Source organism: Salmo trutta, chromosome 28 (assembly GCF_901001165.1).
Source record: "Salmo trutta chromosome 28, fSalTru1.1, whole genome shotgun sequence".
NCBI classification, from domain to species: Eukaryota; Metazoa; Chordata; class Actinopteri; order Salmoniformes; family Salmonidae; genus Salmo; species Salmo trutta.
This window is the reverse complement of record NC_042984.1, coordinates 28,715,504-28,738,827: the sequence shown is the minus strand read 5'-3', so window position 1 is coordinate 28,738,827 and position 23,324 is coordinate 28,715,504.

Genomic DNA, 23,324 nt, shown 5'->3' with positions numbered 1-23,324 from the left:
CACCCATCAGCGCTTTCTTTCTCCATCGGCTCCTGATTTTTCTCTCCCCTGGCTCCATCTCCATGTATGGTATACTCTGAACGGATCCTCGGCTATTCATGCCTTCTGTTCAGAGGGACACATTCATCATGCATGCATCTCAAAGTCGTATTCTCACGTTATATTAATCTCAATACACGCAGTAAGACACACAACTATACTGCTTAGAACGATGACATAAATACCAATACGTTCTTTTGAAAATGTAAATAAATGAAGAAGAATATGAAGAAATCCTTACTCATCGCATTCACACTGGCGTACCAACCCTCTGGGTGGAAATGCGTTGGTTGCATTGCAGTCAAGACCTGCATATTTGATCAACACATACAACTGACCGCATTGCTGAGAATCATCCTGTTTTGCCCTTACTCTATTCTAACCACATAGATATGCTGCTGATATGATCAAACACGAAAACAATATTGTCTGTTTGAGCGCTCCCCATCCTATCCACTGTTCTCAGAAATGCAGTCAAAGTGCAAAATAAACAGACTGGGAGGAAGTGCAGGGATGAGAATTGAATCTGAGATGTACAGTGTAAGTGACTGAAGGCTGGGTCTCTACTCTCTACATCATGATGAGTGTGTGGACCATAATGAGTGTTGGGCATTAGGGCTTTCTCATGAGGATGATTGCCTACGATTGATAATGGGTACATACAGTATAACTGATAGCTGAAAGAAACCTGGACTTATACATTTTGGACTTATACATGAATGTACCCATTGATTCTTAAAGAATATAACTCATAAATACCTTATGACAGGGGTGTCAAACGTCCGGCCCGCGGGCCGGATCAGGCCCGCAAAGGGGTTTAATCCGGCCCGCGAGATGATTTTGTAAAGTATAAAAATGAGCTGCAATTTCTCAAAATAAACTGCTGTTCCAATTGCATCCACTGGATGGCGCAATAGCAATTGTGTTAAGCAAGCAAACTGTTTATACCGGAGCAGAGCAAGTAGGTCAAGCAAGTGCAGCCAGTCCGGATGAGCTACTTTGTTTTGCCCGCGATATTTATTACGACTTCTACTTTCTAACATTATTTGCTTTGGCTCCATCATTGCCCCAATATGTCTCTGTCAAAAAAGATACAAGTGGACGCGGGTCTGGCGGGTCTGAAGAAACAGCAGTCTGTGTTTACTCACAGCCGAGACATCAGTGACGCTGCAGTGAAAGCTAGCTACCTCATTGCTAATGAAATCGCAGTGGCTTCAAAACCATTTAGTGAGGGTGAATTTGTAAAAACATGCATGATGAAGGCAGCGGAGATTGTGTGCCCTGAAAAGCGCCAGGCTTTTGCAAATATCAGCCTGACAAGAAACACAGTTGCAGACAGGATTTCCGATCTTTCAGTGGATTTGGACAGCCAGTTGAAGCAAAAAGTAAAGTCATTTATTGGGTTTTCAGTTGCAATTGATGAAAGTACGGACATTACAGATGTTGCACAACTGGCCATTTTCATCCGCGGAGTTGATGACACATTGACCGTCACCGAGGAGTTCGTGGAGTTGGTGCCGATGACAGATACAACGACAGCAGCTGATATTTTCGGCGCGCTGGACAGGGTCGGAGTGGAGTGGTCCCGCGCTGTCAGCCTGGCTACAGATGGTGCGCCCTCAATGATCGGGAAAAAAAGCAGGCGTTGTGACAAAGTTCAGAGAGAAAGTGCAATCTGCAAATGGAGGACGTGATTTTTGGACTTTTCACTGTATTTTGCACCAGGAGGCTTTGTGTTGCAAGTCATTAAAGATGGATAACGTCATGAAGGTGGTCATCCAAACTGTTAATTTCATCCGATCCAGAAGCCTGAATCACCGTCAGTTTGACAGCCTTCTCAGAGAGAAAGACCACATCCATGGCCTGCCATACCACACTGAGGTAAGATGGTTAAGCCGAGGTGCTGTGCTTAGGCGTTTCTTTGATTTACGAGAAGAAATTGAACAGTTCATGGAAGAAAAGGGCAAACCAGTGTTAGAATTTCATTCCGCAGAATGGATGCAGGACCTTGCATTTATGGTGGATGTTACAGAGCACCTGAATAACTTGAACAAACAGCTGCAAGGGCGCAACAAAGTCGTCACGCAGTATTATGACATTGTGGGAGACGCAACTCGCCGGTGGTGATGCAGCTCACTTCTCCTGTCTGAAAAATGTGTGCGTGACCCAACATGTGGCAGACATGAAGCGGTTCAAAGATAAAATAACGGGACTGTTACGGGAGTTTGAGCAACGCTTTCAGATTTTTGGTGAACTGGAGAAAGACTTCAACGTTTTTTGCCATTCACCGTGAATCCCTCTGATCTGCCCGTCAGCTTGAAATAATAGACTTGCAGTGTGACTCGGATATGAAGGGCAAATTTGCCGCAGCTGGCTTGGACACATTTTATCAGAATCTCTTGCCAGGTTACCCCAACTTGACAGCCCTCGCTGCAAAACTGTTGTGCATGTTTGGAACCACATGTCTTTGTGAGCAAGTTCTCTGTAATGAGCATAAATAAAACAAAGCTGTGCTCAAGGCTCACGCACAAGCACTTGAATCACATCCTGAAGTTGGCTGCCACTCAGGATGTGACGCCTGATATTGATGTGCTGGTGAAAGCTAAAAGATGCCAGGTATCAGGAGTCAACTAAACTATGCAACCCCACTTAAAGTGCTGCATGAGACACCCTGATATAGTTCTGTGATCTGTGATATACTTCTGTGAATCACTGAGGCATTGTGTGTTTGTGTGTTCTTTTTCTTTAGAATTTTCAAATAAACTTGAGGTGTTTTATGATTAATAGTGATGTTGTGCTTGTACTATTGTGGACACACTGTCCTCAGGCTCCAGCTTTATGTTGATCGTATTAAAACAAAGAAAACAATCTGAAGTTGTTGTTTTTAAGTTATATATACCATGATTTTACCGGTCCGGCCCACTTGGGAATAGATTTTCCTCCATGTGGCCCCTGAGCTAAAATGAGTTTGACACCCCTGCCTTATGAGCTTAGTTCTACTGTCGTACCCCATCAGAACCCAAAATATAAGCTTGTTTTACGCCAATGTTTGTAAACAAAGTAAATGTAAACACACACTGTATAGAGTGGTTAAACGTATTTATTTTCCAAGCTATAGCAAACAACATTTTACATACAGTAGGTTTTAAAGGACCAAATAGTTTGGTCTGCTTTGTGCTTTCATTTAAGCCATGGAACAAATATTGCGATTCTGGTATCATCCCAGCCCTAAAACACACCCTGATTCATATTCACCCTTAGGCAGAGGGCCCTCATTAAAATCATCACTCTTATCACTGTATCTGACCGTCATCATCACCCCCCCACCCTCCTCTTCTTCCTCCATCCTCTCCTCCCATTGCTTTGGCTCTTGCTGGATGTCTAGTGTATCGTCCCTCCCTCCCGCCCCCCTCATGCCTGCAGATATGGAAGTAGCAGCGGATGCACAGGTGTGAGAGCTCCCTTGTCTGCCACAGGCAGATTCCATCCCTGGTAATTATATCAACCCACAGGAGGAGCTGGCCAGCTCTGTGGGAGACAGGGAACCTGTCAGAACAACTCTGATTGGTTGGCCCACCTAACACAAGGCCACAGCTGCTCCGCTGGGTGAGATTGGACTCTTCCACTCACTCTGTGATTCAGAGAGGCAGTGAGGTATTGTCTTGTGGTCGGAGACGTCATTCATTCCCCTACAAAACACTCCCAGACAGGAAGGAGAAAGAGGAATAGCACTGTGATGAGGAACCTGAATGTAGGGCAAATGGCTGGCCCAGACGTGGTTTCAGACAGACTAAACCATTGTAAATGATGTGTTGTCTAGGCTGGTAACCACAAGAATCTTGCGTAGACTACAAGGCTTTGGAACAAATGTGTTGTAAATGAGACTGTCCAACAATAAACTTGGGCCAGAAATGGCATTCTACCACAGTGACTAACTGCTCTGTTGTAGCATTCAAGATGGCGCCGACAGAGAGGGCTGCCTCGCTTCTAGTCCTTAGGAAACTTTGCACAAGCGTTTCTCTACACAATAACATCTGTTAACCATGTGTATGTGACCAATAACATTTGTTTGATTTCTCCTTCTTTGTAATCATAAACATGTGGAGCTGTAGTATTTGTGTCTGTAGAGATGCTAAAGAAGTCTAGGAGCTGGCTAGCCTGACTGACTGACACAGTTGTGATATCCTTAGTTGAGCTCAACTCAAAAGACAGTGTTTAGTGTTTTGGTTCAGTTAGGTTTGCTATGCATCAGTATGTTGGGGGTCATCCAATGGTGGCAGATACAATGGAGATGGACAATATAAATCAGTGAGATCTGATGGAAATAGACTCCATTCATGTCATCCATCATCATCGGCTATACTTTGAACTGTAGTTGAGCCACTGAATTGCAAGGAGTACAGTCCTTATTTCTGTGGTCAGTCTTGTCTCAGTGCAGTAGTGTTGTTTGGGTAGCTGGAGCTGTCTTGCTCGGTTACTCAGTGGACTTTACTGGAAGTCTCGTCACACTCCCTGGCTGTCTATGACTCTCCCCCACCAAAAGCTAGCCTCCCAGGGGACGGATGGGTTGGGAGGGACAAGGCAGGGGGTGGACCTTACATTCACCATACAGTATGTATCACTTTCATTGGAAAACAAATCAACATGTGAAGTCAAGTGTTACTGGGGTTTCTGTAGTAGACTCCTCCAGATGGAAAGTGCAATTGTTGTGTCAGCACGGCCATGTCCCGGTAAAGCCACAAAAGCAGGTCCTTTATAGTTATACGTTCTTCACCATACCCAAAGTAATATGCATACAGTATATCCACTATTAATCCAAATATACAGCACTTTTATTTCCTCACAACCAAAGCTAAGAATTTGAATAGGTATCCTGTCTACAGTAATGTAAACTGTGTTTGATATATGTATACTGTAGTGTATACTATGGTAGGAATACTATAGTATTCACTGTAGTGTTTTTGCGGACTGTAGTATTTATGCGGACTGTAGTATTTACAGTTTACTATAGTATAAATGCTGAAGTAAAAAAAGGAGTAGTTTATACTATAGTAATTACTGTAGTTTTTGCAGACTGTAGTATACTGTAGTATTTACTGTAGTGTTTTTGGGGACATTACTGTAGTATTTACTCAAGTTTTTATTACATTTTTATCTAGTGTGGGGCTTTCTCCTTTAGGTAACCTACTTGAGAAAAACTAAAAGAACACATTTTTCAGAACCTGTACGTGGATAGGACTGGGTTCTGAACAGAGAGTTCAGAGCTTCTGCTCTTATATATAACCTGTAGGGAACACAATATGGTCTATACATGGCATTTAGGTTTCTCACTTATGGGTGACACAAATTGGTTGGGGAATTACATTTTTTTTAACTAGGCAAGTCAGTTAAGAACAAATTCTTATTTTCAATGATGGCCTAGGAACAGTGGGTTAACTGGCTTGTTCAGGGGCAAAACAACAGATTTTTACCTTGTCAGCTCAGGGATTCGATCTTGGAACCTTTTGGTTACCAGTCCAACGCTCTAACCCAATAGGCTACCCTGCCGCCCCTGGGCAGTGTATATGCAAATTAAATACTGTCGCATTTACTATAGTTTAAAAAAAAATTGTTTTTGCAGACATTTCTGTTGTTTTTATACAGTGCTTTTTTTACTGTTTACTACATTATACTACAACATTCTATACTAAGTACTACACATGATCGAGGGATACTACAGTGTGTAGTACAGTGTTCAACGGTATACTACAGTCTACTATAGAATACTTTAGTAAATGGTGGTACTGCAGGTACTGTAGTATTCTATAGTAAAGTGGGGTATTTTTTTATGTGGGTATGGCTTCCTCTTAAGACATTGATATGATGAGGACAATCAGTGGCACGATTCTCTGTCTAAAGTTAATATGTCAACATGAATCTAGCATAATCTACTCTCTACTGTATACGAAGAAATCTCCTCTCTGTGCAGAGGTGATAAGACCAGAATGTGACAATAAATGCCTAGCTGCCTACGTGTGCACATACCCATTCAGTGAAAACACCAGGCATAGTGCAGCTGGCAGCTGCTGGGCCTGTAAAGAATCTCTAACCTGCATTGAACACATCAAAGACATGGCTGCTCCGTCATAATTGCCTCATAGTCAAAGCGTCTTATAATTAATTACATCTCAGCGGCACCTGGGACTGTGATTCGCCATGCATTGTGCAGCACCAAATCAAATCAAATCAAATGTTATTTGTCACATGCGCTGAATACAACAGGTGTAGACCTTACCGTGAAATGCTTACTTACAAGCCCTTAACCAACAATGCAGTTCAAGAAAAAGAGTTAAGAAAATATTTACAAAATAAACTAAAGTAAAAAAAAAAGAACAAGTTTTACATAACAATAACGAGGTTATATACAGGGGGTACTGGTACCGAGTCAATGTGCGGGGGTACAGGTTAGTCAAGGTCATTTGTAAAGGGACTATGCATAGATAATAAACAGCGAGTAGCAGCAAAGTAGCCATTTGATTAATTGTTCAGCAGTCTTACGGCTTGGGGGTAGAAGCTGTTAAGGAGCATTTTGGATCTAGACTTGGAGCTCCGGTACCGCTTACCGTGTGATAGCAGAGAGAACAGTCTATGACTTGGGTGACTTGAGTCTTTGGGGCCTTCCTCTGACACCGCCTATTATATAGGTCATTGATGTCAGGAAGCTTGGCCCTAGTGATGTACTGGGCCGTACGCACTACCCTCTGTAGCGCCTTACGGTCAGATGCCAAGCAGTTGCCATACCAGGCGGTGATGCAACCAGTCAGGATGCAGCTTTAGATCTTTTTGAGGATCTGGGGATCCATGCCAAATAATCCCCCAATGCGATCACAGGCCAACAACACACATGGTACATGCATACTGTACATAGCCTATATGCATGCAAACAACCCCCGCTGCAGTCTGTAATAACCAGAATCCCATTTTCCCACACAAGGTAAATGTTGTGGGTGAAAGTGCAACACATGCATTCACTGAAATGTCTAGAATAGATGATGAGGTGTGTTGATCCCTTAGCAATATCATCAGCAACCGTGTTGGATTGAAATCGAATGAACGTTGACTGGGGATCATCATTTAATCCTACCTGTTGACAAGAACTCACCCACATTATTATTATTTTTTTTACTATAGAATACTTCAGTACTTACTATAGAATTCTGTAGTATACTGTAGTATACTGTAGTGTCCCTCGATCATGTGTAGTACTTATGTCACATCCTGACCCGTGTAAGTGGTCATTTTCCACAGTAGAGTGGTCAGGGCGTGACAGGTGGGTGTTTTGGGTGGTTTTTGTTTTCTGTTTCGATGTGGGGTTTTCTAGATTTGTATTTCTATGTTTATGTTTTCTATGTTTTGGCCAGGTATAGTTTCCAATCAGAGGCAGCTGTCTATCGTTGTCTCTGATTGGAAGCCATACTTAGGCAGCCTGTTTTTCATGTTTTTTTTCTACTGCATCATTGATTGTATGTTGTTTTACTCCATGTGTAACTCTGTGTTTTTGTATGTTGTCGAACTGCTTTGCTTTATCTTGGCCAGGTCGCAATTGTAAATGAGAACTTGTTCTCAACTTGCCTACCTGGTTAAATGAAGGTGAAATAAATAAATAAATAAAAAATGTGTACCTGACGGAACTGTTTTGCTGTCGTTTTGTTGTTTTGTTTAAGTGTTATCATTAAAAGGAAAAATGAGCACTCTACACGCTGCGTCTTGGTCCCCTTTATACGACCCGCGTTACAGAACTACCCACCATGACTGGATCAAGCGGCGTGCCCGGGCAGAAATGGACACCTAGTCACATACGGAGTGGATGGAGAGGAGGAATTGGACTTGGGGCCAGGTAATCGATAGATATCGGAGCCTACCTGGGAAAAACGAGAGGCAGCCCCCCCCAATTTTTTTGGGGGGGCACACGAGTAGTTTGGCTGGGCCAGGGGTGATGCCTGAGTCAACTACCCGTGCTTTTTGTGGTGAGCATGTGCCTGCCTCTCGCACTCTCTCTCCAGTGCGCCTCCATAGCACAGTACGTCCTGTGCCTGCCTCTCGCACTCTCTCTCCAGTGTGCTTCCATAGAACAGTACGTCCTGTGCCTGCTCCTCGCACTCTCTCTCCAGTGTGCTTCCATAGCACAGTACATCCTGTGCCTGCTCCTCGCGCTCTCCCTCCAGCGCGCCTCCAGAATCCAGTACGTCCTGTGCCTGTTCTTCGCACTCTCCCTCCAGTGCGTATCCATAACCCAGTACGGCCGGTGCCTGCTTTGAGCACTCGGTCCTCTGTGCGTCTCCCCAGTCCGGTGAGACCGGTTCCTGCTCCACGTACAAAGCTTCCAGTGATAATCGATGGTCCGACGCCTGTAGAGATGATCCATGGCACTAAGACTCTAGTGAAGATCCATGGCCCGGAGCCTGTAGGGATATTCCATGGCACGAAGCCTGAAGAGGTAATCCATGGCCCGGAACCTGAAGAAATAATCCTTGGCAAAAAACCTGGAGGGATTATAAATGGTCCGGAGCCTGTAGGGATAAACCATGACACGAAGCCTGTAGGAATAATCCATGGCCCGGCACCTGTAGAGATAATCCATGGTAAGAAGCCTCCAGTGATGATCCTTGGTGCGGAACCTGTAGAGATGATCCATGGCATGGAGCCAGCAGCAACGGTCACTAGTCCGGAACCTATTATGACGCCTCCCAGTCCGGAGCCTCCGGCGACGCTTTTCCGTCCGGAGCCTCCAGCGACACTCCTCAGTTCAGAGCCTCCAGCGATGCTCTTCAGTCCGGAGCCTCCAGCGACGCTCTTCAGTCCAGAGCCTCCAGCAACGCTCTTCAGTCCGGAGCCTCCAGCGACGCTCTTCAGTTCGGAGCCTCCAGCGACGCTCTTCAGTCCGGAGCCTCCAGCGGTGGTCTGTAGCCCAGAGCCTTCAGCGGCGGTCTGCAGCCCAGAGCCTTCAGCAGCAGCCTGCAGCCCAGATCCTCCAGCTGCGGCCTGTAGGTCAGAACCTCCAGCGGTGGTCTACATCACAGAGCTTCCGGTAATGATCTACAGTCCGATTCCTCCGATAATGATCCACAGGCCAGTGTTACAGAAGCGGAGGGATCTGCGGGCGGAACGGGGGTTACGCCCTGAGCCGGAGCCACCTCCGTTGCTGGAGGATCGGAGGGAGAGGAAGGTTCTGGGTGTAGCACATGAGCCGCCATAGACTTTTGTCACCCTCCCTGCCCTCTCTTTGTGTTTGGGGTTGTTTTTGTTGGGTTTTGTTTGGGTGCAGTCGGAGTATGCACCTTTGGGGGGGGGGGGGGGGGGGGGGGGGGGGGGGGGGGGGGTACTGTCACGTCCTGACCCTTGTAAGAGGTCATTTTCCATAGTAGAGTGGTCAGGGCGTGACAGGTGGGTGTTTTGGGTGGTTTTTGTTTTCTGTTTCTATGTGGGGTTTTCTAGATTTCTATTTCTATGTTTATTTTTCTATGTTTTGGCCAGGTATGGTTTCCAATCAGAGACAGCTGTCTATCATTGTCTCTGATTGGAAGCCATACTTAGGCAGCCTGTTTTTCATGTGTGGGTGTGGGTAGTTGTTTTCCGTTTTGTCAAGTGTACCTGACGGAACTGTTTTGCTGTCGTTTTGTTGTTTTGTTTAAGTGTCTTCATTAAAGTCAAGAAATGAGCACTCTACACGCTGCGCCTTGGTCCACTTTATACGACCCGCGTTACAACTTACAGTAGAATCTTATAGTAAATACACAGTATTATCCACAAAAAACACTGTAGTAAAAACATTTTTTTTTAAATTATATTAATACTACAGTATTTAATTTGCATATACCCTGCCCATTCTCCTCCCCCATATCCCAATTGGTGCCATCCGTAAGTGAGAAACTTACATACCAAGTATATAGCATATATTGTGTTCCCTACAGGTTATAGAAAAAAAGCAGAAACGCTGAACTATCCATTCAGACCCAAGTCCTACCTACCTGCAAAAACACTACAGTAAATACTACAGTATACATCAGTCTGCAAAAACACGACAGTAAAAATACTACAGTCCGCAAAAACACTACATTAATTTCTGTAGTATATACTACAGTCTGCAAAAACACTACAGTAAATACTACAGTATACACCAGTCCGCTTAAACACTACAGTAAATACTACAGTATACTACAGTCCGCTTAAACACTACAGTTAATACTACAGTATACTACAGTCCGCAAAACACTAAAGTAAATACACTACAGTCTACAAAACACTACAGTAATTACTATAATATATACTACTGTCTGAAAAAACACCACAGTAATTACTACAGTATATACTACAGTCCTCAAAAACACTATAGTAATTACTATAGTATATACTACAATGTTTTTACTAAAGTATTTAAACTGTAGTAAACTGTAAATACTACAGTCTTGTCCACAAACAATTGCATTGAATTCTACAGTAAAGTCCGCAAAAACACTACAGTGAATACTATCGTATTTATATGATAGTATACTACATATTATTTATTCATGTGGGCAGTGATAAAGAGATAGACGTGAGGCCTTTAATCTCATCAGTGATGATGGAGGGAGAAGAGGACAGAGAGCACAGCACGCCTGGCTGACTGATCGAGATTCTCGCAGACAGGCAATTCCTATTGTTAATTAACCCATGCAGGGATGCCCCTCACACAGCTGTTCATTCACAGCTCCTCAAGACTCTATGTCAGCTTCCATGTGTTGTAGATTGTAGATGGACGAGGCGGTAACTTAAAGCCTCCACCAGTCGTTTAGCAATCAACAACACAGTTACATCTCCATGCATCATGGGGTCCACGATAACACTATCTAAGGTGATTTAGCGAGCATACTATATGTATTGAGATCAGATTTCACTGGATCAGCCTGACTGCAACCAGTAATCATGGAAAACTCATTTTCCAACATAATCTATCATAGTACTGGGAGAGATGATTGAAACACCAAGGCAGAATGTTTAGACCCACCATGCTGAAACTGGTGTTTTTGATCATGCTTGTAACTGCTTCTACATGTCAATCTCTTATGAGATTTTCCCATAGTCCATATTTTGTCTGATTTGATCTTGTTTAAAAGCAATGATATTATATATGAAAGCATTACAGCGCTCAAAATATCCCACCTGATGCTTGGAACCTCATAATATGATTTGTGTAGCTAGTATGGTGTGATTTGATATCATCTTCCCCTCCCATTTTAAAAACACAGTTGAATTCAAAAGAGGCCAGTTTAGCTTGAGGACGGTTTCTTATCCAATGACCATATTTGGTGGATTGCGCATGGTTTGAATAATGTAGCAGGAAGAAATGTTTAAGATGACACAAATTCCTCTGAGCTTAACGAATATAATTAGTGTCTTGGAGTTAAATGCATGTTTGTTTATTTGTGTGTGTGTGTGTGCAAGTGTGTGCGTTTGTGTGTGTGTGTGTGTGTGTGTGTGTGTGTTATAGTCATTTAATTTTCTAGGAATCTAACTTTAAATAAAAATACTATTTTAATAGCCCAATAAAACGGTCCTTTATATCACAGCAAAGTTCTTGCTTCAGGACCAAGGATAGCTCTCCCGGATCACCTTGTATATGGTGTGTGGGTAGGAGTAGGACATATCTAGTCTGTGCTCTTTCTGTACAGTGAAAGAATGAATAGCCTGTTACATCAGCAAGAGGTGCTCTTTACAACAGCCATGGCGTCAGAAGCTCCCTCCTGGCCTTGTCCTTCTCATTGTCCTTCTCATGACTGATCCATGCTAGGATTCTCATTCAGACTCCAACTAACCACCTAGCCACAGATCCATAGCCACACACACACACACACACACACACACACACACACACACACACACACACACACACACACACACACACACACACACACACACACACACACACACACACACACACACGCGTACAGAGGCAGCACACACCCTGTCTGTCGTTATCAGCATGGTGCAGCTCTGCTGGGCTCCGGAGTCTCTTCATAGGGGTTAAATGAACCAGAGGGCTGAGCAGGCTGAGCACACCGACTTTGCCTTTTGTTTCTTTTTGAGACCGAGTTAAAGCTGCCATTTAAATGGAGGGACGTTTATGACCCGGTGCCCTTTGCATCCCTTAGAGATCAAAGCTTCTTCTCTGCCATAAATTATAGATAGTCAGACATGTGTTGTGTCAAAGCAGCAAGGTATATTAACTGGCAGAAATGGACCAGGGCATAAGGGCCACAATAGGGAGGAAAAGGCAGTTATAACTATCATGAGTGGTATCTTGTATACAAGCTAAGAAACAGTCAACAAATTGTCGCTCTGGCGATATTCTGTATGGGAGTATTGATAGTATTCCTACTGGGAGGAGCAACGGGTTGATAAGAAAGAAGGGATAAAAGGCTTTTCCTGGTCAGCTGATGTACTGTGTTGTGGAAAGAGCAGAGGGATGGGTGAGCCATATGCAGCTGGCCTCAGGTGGCTACTTGTTCTTCAGCAACTCTCCAGCAACCAACCAGGCAGCTAGTTACCAGAACAACACACCTGCTTCCATGAAATCCCTTAGACCCCAGCAGCTTTAATGTGTACTACTGTTGCCGTTGTACATGTTGTCAGTGCATCACCCCTGCTATCTTTTTGGGGTATGAGAGAGTGTTGATCATCCTTGTAACTCATCTGGAACATAGGATTCCCATGAATATGTGAAAAATAATATGCATCAAACATATCCAGCCCTGGGGAAAAGCAGTAAGAGTGCAGATGTAGCATTCACCTACACTTAGAGACAGGCATGACTAGGTACCTGCACTCTTTTTAATCTCCTCACCTCCTACCACTTGAGCTGTCCAATCTGTCAGTGTTATTTCCTACGTAACATGCCGTGTTCCAGTTGGCAGAGGAGACTAATCTAGGTAAAACACACAACCATGCCTAAAGCTAGCCTCAAGGCTAATCTTTAGCTGCTGGTGAATAGAGCAGCAAATTATCTTGTATATGTAGAACGGTCTATCAGGGAGGAGTGTGGGGGGGTTGAATAAATGCCCTGTCTCAGATTGTATATACTGTAAGTCACCAGGACAATGTTAGGGGAAGCTCTTTCCGTGCGGCTGAAAGGAACGATGCAATGTGAATTGACAGCGGTGAAATCAGTACACAGCAGTGCGCCCAGAGGCGGAGTGTGAATGTCAGAGAGAGAGACAGCTTGCCTCTGAAGTGGGTGCACGCTCTTCCCAGCAGGTAGGGTGCGGAAGGGGCTGCGGCAGTGCTTTTTTCTCCTGCCGTCAGCTCCGCTGGGAAACTCTACCTGCCTTCTCTCATTCAGCGATGACCACTGTCGCCATCTTCTCCGATTAGACCACGGTCCTCCCTCAGAGCGGGGCAGGCCCTGGCCTGTACCCTCCCCAGTCCCCTGTGTGCCCTCTGACTGCCACCACAGCACAACTCAGAGCAGAGCAGCCAGTTCCGGACCAGGGAATAATGAAGCGAGTGCAGCATGCCCAGCAGGTATGCCAGGTACAGGGAGTGGATGGAGACTGTAGGTGTCAGCAACTGTGGCAGTCATATAGAGAATTCACCTGCCTAACCGCCCACAACATCATACTCCATTCATGACATTCTGGAGGAGTTGTAGAAAAATGGAGTCTAGTTAGAGTATGCAGATTTGGAATTTAGATATATAGAGTATATCTTTTTTAATCATGAACTTTCGGTTATTCATTTGCAATGTTATGTTGTCAATAAAATATTTTCAATATAATTGTTACACACACATGCCTCAGAATATACAATCAAGTGGATATTCCCCAAATATAGTCATTATCCAGTGTATGCTTTGAATTATTATTAATTTTCTGTTGTAAAATGTTAGGTTATTTTCTGGAATAAATGAACCGGGACCTTCATCCATCAAGCTCTATAACCAGGTTTCCATCCAAACTGTTTATGCCAGTAAAGTACGTCAGATAAAAAATGTCATGACAGGCCTGATGGAAACAGCACATTGATTGGTAAACTTTCTAAATGTCGACAAAATAAAATACGCTAGACAATGTGGTATCTTTTTGTGTTTGTAAAATTAATTATGCGAGAAATGGCGGTGGAAACGCTTTTATGTGCCAATATTGATATAATAACCATCATATCGAAGTAAACTTGGGAGAAAACATGCAGTTTATTAGGCGACAGATTAAATAAATGATGATGAACTTCACAGGGTGGTGAAAGCGCACGGTGATGAGCTTGATGCCCCTTTACAATAAGAATCGAGGGTCTATTTCTGGTGACATGACGATGATGGCTACCGTTTGGAACTGTCGGCTAGAGCGCATTTGCCAAGAGCAGAGTCTGCACATTCGCTATATAACTCACATTATTTTTGTGACAAAACCATCAGTGGAGTTGAAAATAATTGAAATTGTATTTTTTTATTCAGTATATGGGAATTTAACCACAACAGTCATTTTTATGTGCACTACGTCATTTTTGAATATTCACATGGAAATGTTATCTCCAATTGAATGGAAACTGACACACAAGTGCATGATGTGTTTGCTGATCAGACACATTTTTCAACAAAACTCACTTAATTTTACAGAAGCCCTAGAATGTCATTTTTTCTAAAATTAACATCTCAACCCAGCAATCTGCCTAATGAATCAGAAGCAAAACATTTCAGAAACTGAAAATATGGCCATGTCAGTTCTTCTGTGGCATACACCATGCATTCCAACTCCAACTGATAGACTGAGAGAGGCATGTCAGCTGCTTTGGTCATTACTGAGATTGTTAATTTAAATGTTGGAGTGACTAGTCATTTTAAAGCCTTGAAATTGACAAATGAAGAGGTTCCCATGTCCTCCATGCAGGCGGGAGAGAAAGGAACCCCTGTTTAATGTAATTACTTTTGGGGGAAATAAATAAGCTGAGTCCATCAATCAACTAAACTCAACCAAATGCAATAAGGAAATTATAAGGCCTTTTGAGACAGGACTCAAGGAAAACCGTGCAAGGATATTCTAACATACGCTAGAGAGTAGCATTGTAGTTTTGGATTGAGTAGTATTGGCAATATCTACAAATTACATTTCATGCCAAAGCAATCCGGATCTGAGTAGGAACACAACGCGTGATTAGTCAGATAGACTTTGATACAAATGCATGCAATGGGGAGTGATGAGCGACGGATGGAGAGTCCTTGAGAGGAGTGAGGAGAAAGATTGAGGAAGGTGTATGTATGGGAGATATGGGGGTTGGTCTAGAAGAAAAAGAAACGCACACCTATTAAGGCGAGGTGCTGGCTAGCGGAGTAGAAAACTTGAAAATAAGGGAGTTGGGGCATATATGTAATTCTATGGGTTGGGGTGCTTTTAATAAGAGGAATGGGGGTTGGGGTGAAGGCTATGGAAGAGGGTGGTTGGATGGGGGGGTGATGTTAGAAATGGGCATGTGAGTGATTAATGGTCAGAGAAGCATTATTGATCATAATTAATGGAACAAGGCAATGATTCAGGAATAATATGCTCTGTTTAGTAACACTGAAGATGGAAACAGCAGAAAAATAGCAATTCCTGGGGATTCAGCTCTAGATTTTCCTACAGTAGATTCAACACAATCTACCACAGTCTGTGCTTGCTTATAATGTACGCTATCTGAGGGACCTTTTGTTCATGTGTTGCAGTCCGTCTATTGACCTCCTGACTAAAAATACCTATTTGATGAGGTGTTACATTCTTTACGGGAACAGGGAGAAGCGGGTGGTGATAAAAATGAGGGCAGTTGTGATAGAACAAAATGTGTCCCTTGTTTCATATAGTTCCGTTTATCCCTCACTCCCAGAGCAGGAGCATCATGGTCCTAGGGAGAGAGGACAGAGAGATTAGCTAGCCTATAAAAGATACATCCACTCAGGAATACAAATTCGACTTCACTTAAAGGACCAGTGCAGTCAAAACGTGATTTTCCCTGTGTGTTATATATATATTTCCACACTACGAGGTTGGAATAATACTGTGAAATTCTGAAAATTATGATAATGCCCTTTTAGTGTAAGAGCAGTTTTAAAAAACTGCCTGAAACTTCAGCCTGTTTTGGTGGGATGGAGTTCTGGACTGCCTGCTGACATCACCAGGCAGTAAATTAGTCAATAGACCAATAAGAAAGAGAGTTCCAAACCTCTGTCAAAATGAGATAGATTTCAGCTTTCCCCTCCCCACTAAGACCACTCCTAGCAAAATTCTTGCATGAGAAATTGTTCTTTATTCTTTACCATTTTAATTGAAAACAATTGCAGTAATGTACTTAATTGTTACCCAGAAATGATTTGATATTGAGATAAATGACGTCAGAGGCAAAAAACAGTGTTCGTTGTTTGCAGTAACTTCTTTTTTGTTGAATATCTCAAACGGACATGGCAGTTTCACCAATTAATGATTACAGCTTTAAATGGCTTATGATGCCCATGCATTTATATTGCAAGGCTATTCTTCAGTTCATGATCTTTTTCTGATCTTGGAACTCACATTGCAAAAAATATGAGCTGTGTATTGATCATTTGTGGCCATTAAATTCTAATGAAGCACTAAATCCACAGTAACAACTCACTCAATATTCTCAGTACCCACCCGTCCGTCCAACGTCTAGTCAGTTTAACGTCTTGATTTACATTCGGTTGAGTTCTCAACAAATGTGAATAGAATGTGGAATCAACAACTAATGTCACCATGTCGTTGGATTTAGGCTAAAAGTTGGGTGAAAAAAATATGAAATTCCCTTATGATGTCGTCTTTTTGCAAATCCAATCAGTTTTTCACATTGACTCAACGTCTTGATATAGTTTTTGCTGTTGTTGAAATGACGTGGAAACAACATTGATTCAACCAGTTTTTGCCCTGTGGGCAGTCTTATATCTCCAATCTTGGAAGACTCGTGGGTGAAGACCTGCAAGAGGTCTGGTATGAAATCATCTCAAATGTTATGTGTGTCTGGCACTGGTGAGTGTAAACGCACCGCTGTGTGGTGTCACAGTGATTGAGACCTTTCAGCATCAGATGACATTTTATGAAGGAATGAAACAGGGCCTCATATCTGCATGAGACTGCATTCAATAGGCTGGACTCTCTTGACAGGCCTTTATAAATACCACCACCAGATCTGCATCACATCACCTGTCACACTACCTACAGTATCTCTCTCCAGTAACACATACTCACGGCACCCACATGCGCGCTCACACACTCACACAAACACATACACACAAACATATGCACACACGCATGCAAGAACACTCACACACCATGTCCTTATCTTCATAACTGTGGGCGATGCCCTGTTTTTTTATCAGCTGAACAGAACCTCTTTATGAGGGAGGATATTACAGCTGAATGACATATACTGGATCTGTCAGGGGCGAAGGCTATAGATGAGTCTCTCATCTAGGCATGGTGAAGGCTTCTGTCACCGGCGTGTACTGCAGCTCATCTCAGCCCGCTCCGGTCTCTCAGCGCTTTCTGCTCCGCTCAGCCTCATATATTTACTCCACAGCGTGGATGACAAATAAATCCCACACCTCAATAATGCCAGACCTGGCCCTGTAAACGGCAACATTTAATGAATATAGGGGGACCTCTCTGTTTCAGGTGTTTCCTCTGGGCCCGTGACGAGGTGACAGGTTTAAAGAGTGTGTGTGACACAACCAGTGGCAGCTTCTGAGTGGACACACTCACACACACACACACACACACACACACACACACACACACACACACACACACACACACACACACACACACACACACACACACACACACACACACACACACACACTGCTGTCTGGCCAGCCTCATCCATCTCGGAGATCAGGGAAAGTGACAGATTAATTACACTCCAGTCTTTAGTCAAGTGGTCACCAGCCTCAACTAACCAATCCACGTGAAGATGAGTTCAACCCTACAGGCTGACCCCTAGAACCATAACAACCCCCACCGCCACACTGCTATATTCCCTCCAACTCATAAATCCATCAGACTGGCTTCCCCATGGGAGCCGCCGTAGCAAGGTTTCCATGGCTACATGGAAAACACTGTCGCCGTAGCAGCCCTATGAACTAATTGAGGCAATTATATCTGAGGAGCAGCTGCTCTACCAGTCCCCTCCCCCATCGTACCGTCCCTCCCGCAATCAACCCCACTCACTCCAGCTATGATGCTCCACTCCCACTCATTGGTTGTGTCTCCCTGCTCAGACATTGCATGCATCAACCAATGGTTGCATGGCATGTCATCAACATCGACTGACAGATTGCTTTAACATTTGATGCGGTTAGCTGAAACGTAAAATACCTATCCAGGCGAGGTAAGATCTGGCAGGCGTCAGCTGAAATGACTTGTCTTAACAAAAAGCCACTCACTTATTTTGTGTGTAAAACCTACCCTCCTCTAATAAGCTACTGGAGCAAAACAACAAGTGAGTGGTTTGTGCTTTTTGGGAGAATAGTGTTTGGGAGAATAGTGCATTTATTAAACGGAGTGCAGGGTGAGGCCGTGAGACTTGGACACACATTGGAGTGTGTGGATGCATGTAGAGAAAATAGAGCACTGCGTGAGGGCATGTGTGCAAACGCTCTTCACTGCATCTCTGTGCGTGGATGCCAGGAAGCTAGCGTGCATCCTTAAGTGATTTTATGGGCAGCTATTGTAAATGTGTGCATGCCAGTGTGTGTCAGAGTGCCCGTGCCAGTCTGTAGGCATGCATTTCATGGATGACTGAATCTATAGCAAACACTGTGAGGCTAAATGCCACTGGTAACATGAATGGGCTGTCTAAAAAAAAAGAATGCTTGTTTATTATCTGCTGCATTTTGAGAGGGAGATGCATGTGGGGATTCCAAACTAGCAGGTATTTTGAGGGTGCAGGATGGTCTGCAGTCAGAGCACAGCAGTGTCCTTATCTACCTTTTGCAGATTGTCTGTGTGTGCGTGTGTGTGTGTGCATGTGTGTGTGCGTGTGTGTGTGTGTGTGTGTGTGTGTGTGTGTGTGTGTGTGGATACAGTGCAGGTGGAACAGCAGAGTTGCATTTCTCCTTCATGGTGGAACGATCCGAACAGTATGAATTAAAAAATATGTTACAGGAAGATGACCATAGAATCTGATATTATGAGGCAGTAAAGCTGATTATAACAGTTTTCTGTTCCGTTTCGTAGAGAACAGCTATCAGTCCTCTTGTATTCCTCAACATATTTGTAGGCGATTCCTTGAGTTTACGTAAATTACTCATTTCAGTCAATATCCACTCCAGAATAATGTAACCATGCAGTAGAGACATCAACTTTAAAACAAATTCTAATAAATGTGGCATTTAAAACATGATGCACGACGGCGAAAGTCAAGAGCAGGTTGGAAGGTCTCCTATTCCAAAATAACTCATTAATAAATGACGAATGTGCCATAATGCAAAAGGACAAGACCTTTGGCGCACATGTAAAAAGGCCGGGGGCAGGACTCATGAGGAGTGTTATTTGATATTCAGCCATGGCATTTTCCCTGCACACACACGCACTCGCACACACGCACAGCCCATCTGCTGAATAATTCAAGGTGTCTATCTGTAGAGTAGGCTGCTAAAGATCAGGTAAAGGCTGTTATTACCGCTGCTACTCTGCTTTGTTCCTCCAGTGGAACTAAAAGTGTGACTGTCTGTGTGCTCCAAGGGGATTCATGAGATCATCCTTTTCAATATGATCAGTGGGGAGGTCTGCATATACAATGCAGCATTACATTGCCAAATGGTTAGAATACCTTGGAACATGTGATTATAAGTATAGTATTGTAATAGTCGCTGCTCCCTGCTGGAATTATTTCATGATACCATAAGTGGTACTCTTTCCATGTTGTAAACCATCCAGATGGGGCTGTCCCTCTGAGCACATATCCCTGCTGTAGGAGAGACTCCAAATGTAGCCCGGTGACGTCTGAGTGTTGATTTAACTGGGCAAGTGTGCAGCTGTCCACTCCTGCGCTCACAATGTGGCACCTGAAACAACAGATGATCACACCAGCTGACTGAAATCCAGCAGCGTGGCTGAGACTGGCATGACAGCAGCGGGGTGTCATAGTTATAAAAACCAGCAACAAAACCTCAAACAGCCCCTCGTGATTTGAGTCAGACAGCACGCTGAATCATAACAAACCCGGCTCAGCAACGGTTGGTATGTCAACAAAGGAACCTGTGCAGAAACTAAGTCCAGAATTGTAACAGACCATGATTAAGTTCACTTACCACCCCTCAAATAAGACAAACATTGTAAAGGATTCAAATCTCTTCTGTATTGTCCCTTCACTCAGTAGTGATCTCAACAAAGTGTTGATGTGTCAGGATAGTATTGATGAGACTGTTCACAGCCATCCTATAATTGCGTTGCATTGTGTTGTTTTATGTTGCAGTGTATTGCACCAGGGTGACCATGACAACAGCTATACAGCATCAGAAGCCCAACAGCCAGATAGAGTAAGTGTTCCAGGCCAGGACCCAGGGCAGAGTCAGAGTCAGCCTGTCCGTCTCCATGACTCTATACCCAGCCCTCCCCAACCTGCAGCCAGCCAGCCAGCCAGCCACACTCACCCCCTATCTCTATATATAGTCGCCTGCCAGGGCCTGCTAAAAATAGACACAGTCTGTGCTCCATCTCCTTTCCTTTCCTCTGTGGCTTCATGGACTCTGAGACCCTCCCCTTCCCTCCCAGCTTGGTCTTCAGAGATCCAGGTGAGGGGGTCAGGGGTTGAAACAAGAGGATATCAGCGGTATGTTACACACTGGCCCTGCACTGTGCCATAGTAGCAATATTCCACAATGGAGGGCCGAAGAGGAAAAAACAGTGGAGGGAGACGGAGGAAAGATGTTCAGCAGAGAGACTATTCATTAGATTAGTTTACAACCCTCCAATAGAAATTCATCAGAAAATTGTTGTTATGTGGATAAAGACAGTGGGGGCACAGTATGATGACTGATTAGAGATTAAGACGGTGTTTACAACATCTTCATGCACAGTAAAACCATGTCTCACTTCCGCAGGCTGAAAGGAAATGAGTGGCTTGCTCAAATTAACATTAAAAATAACCAAGGCTTGTTGACTGTGTTAGTCAGGAAGGCTCCTGGGGAGCACAAAGCCAAAGAATGTAGGAAAAACAAGTCACATTTCCTTTTCCAGCTGCTGCGTGTTACATAGGCAGGGTGAGATGGGACACTCACTTTAAACAAAGAACGCTCCCCTCAGCAACATTAGTCTTCCTTTGCCTCCCAGTGTACCGGATACAGCTAGAAGAGACAACACACTCTCCCTAGCTTATCATAACATGGTAATGATATGTCCTAATTATGTGTCATCACAACACATTCACAGGAACATTTCCATATTCTATTCTATTACATTCTATTAATTGCTGTTTTCAACCATCCCAGCACAAAATAAATAACCCAGAAAAAATAAAGAGCAGATGCAATGTAAATTCACCCTCCATTAAGCCGTAGCAAGTTCTGTGAGAATTGAGCTCCAGGGTAGAATGCTGTCTGAGGCAGTAAGATGCGTGGGTGGGCAGTGAGGGACACTAGGGCAGGAGGAAGATTCCTGGGTGTGAAATGAAGGAGGCTCTGGCTGCTGCTGTCAGTTGGGCAGTGGGGAGTTGTAAGGCAGTAGGCTATGGCAGGCAGCTAGGAGCCCTAACCAGCAGGGAGTAACACACAGCAGTGTACAGTACCACTGGATCGGTGCCTGGGGCCGTGCTCTGGGCCAGCCTGGTCTCTCAGGAAACAGAGCAGATGAGGTGCAGGCGTTAACCCTTAACGCACTGCAACCGCAGACAAGAAAAAGCTTTTTAAAAGCACATTTGTAAGATGAAAAAATGGCTTATGAATTATTTGACATTGCATGAGCTGCCAGATCAGAGTATTGTTCCCCGGCCTCAGCTTGCTGGCAGGATATGCGGTGGCATCACTCTGACTGACAGAAACATTATGTGGGGAGAACAGAGGCAACAGACGGACAAACTGACAGACAGACAGACAGACAGGAAGAGGATCATTATGGATCTAATGAAAGTATCATGAATAAAACAACCCCAGGATGTAGAAGTCCCATTAGGATCTCCTCTGGGCTATTAATAACCATGAAAACCTCTACAATCAATAGCTGCACTTCCTGAACCAGTATCCATTTAACATGGCCAGGACCAGAGGGTGCTGAGAGCTGTATCCTCTCAGAGTGCTAGGGGAGCTGATCACCCATACAGTAGCTTCATGGACCCATCATCTCAGCAGAACGGGCTAAGACCTCTCACTACTAACAGATATCAAGAGCACTCCCTCAGGAGTGGATTTAACGAGATGGCTTGTCATACAGGGAGGAAGTAAGACAAGTGCCTGCATCGAACCTGAGAGGACAAGAAGACCACAAAATGGAATTTTCTGAAAAATTAACAAGGATTTCATGGCATTGCCACTACCCAACTGAGAATGGAGAATGCGCTTTGAACCATATCTCCTCGAACATGACAATAATACTGCGGTTATGAAGTAACTCACTAATCCTTGTTATGAAGCCTCTCATCTTTTCAGATGCTGGTGGGTTCATTAAAAGACCAGAAGCTATATGGCTGTCTTAGTGTGTATGAGTATACACTTAAGCTCTCTGAAGTACGCTTGTGTTCGTTGACGTTGCCGGAGGGAGGCAGGACCCCTCCACGTTATCTCCACACCATCCATAGGCGTCCTTATCCCTGCCTGCCTTCCCCTGCTCTATCTGGCAGCCGCCCCATGCATGTAATATTATCCCCTGGCTCAGGGCACACCAAAGGACAGAGAGAAAAAAGAGAGAAAAGGAGAGCATCAGAGGCTTTGAACGCTGCAATTTCAAGACAGAGTAATTTGAGATGAGGGATCTCCCCCCCATTTTTCTCAGAAAAAAACAATCATAACGGTTAAGATACCTTATATTATCTGTCTGAAAGTATGTCCTCATGCAGGGATGGTTTTAGCTGACATTCAGTCAGGCTTCAAAGCCTGGTGGTTTAATAACATCAGTGGTGTGACAGAGGAAGCCCACACTGGGGAGTGTGTCCATTATCACACAGCAGCTGAAGCATATTAAGAGCCAGGACGAGAGAGAAACGGGTCTGCTGCTCCACTGTCAGCTGCTGGGACGGATTAAAGAGAAGAGACAGACAGAGGGGGAAGGTATCCAGTGAAAACACACCTCTGATTAAAG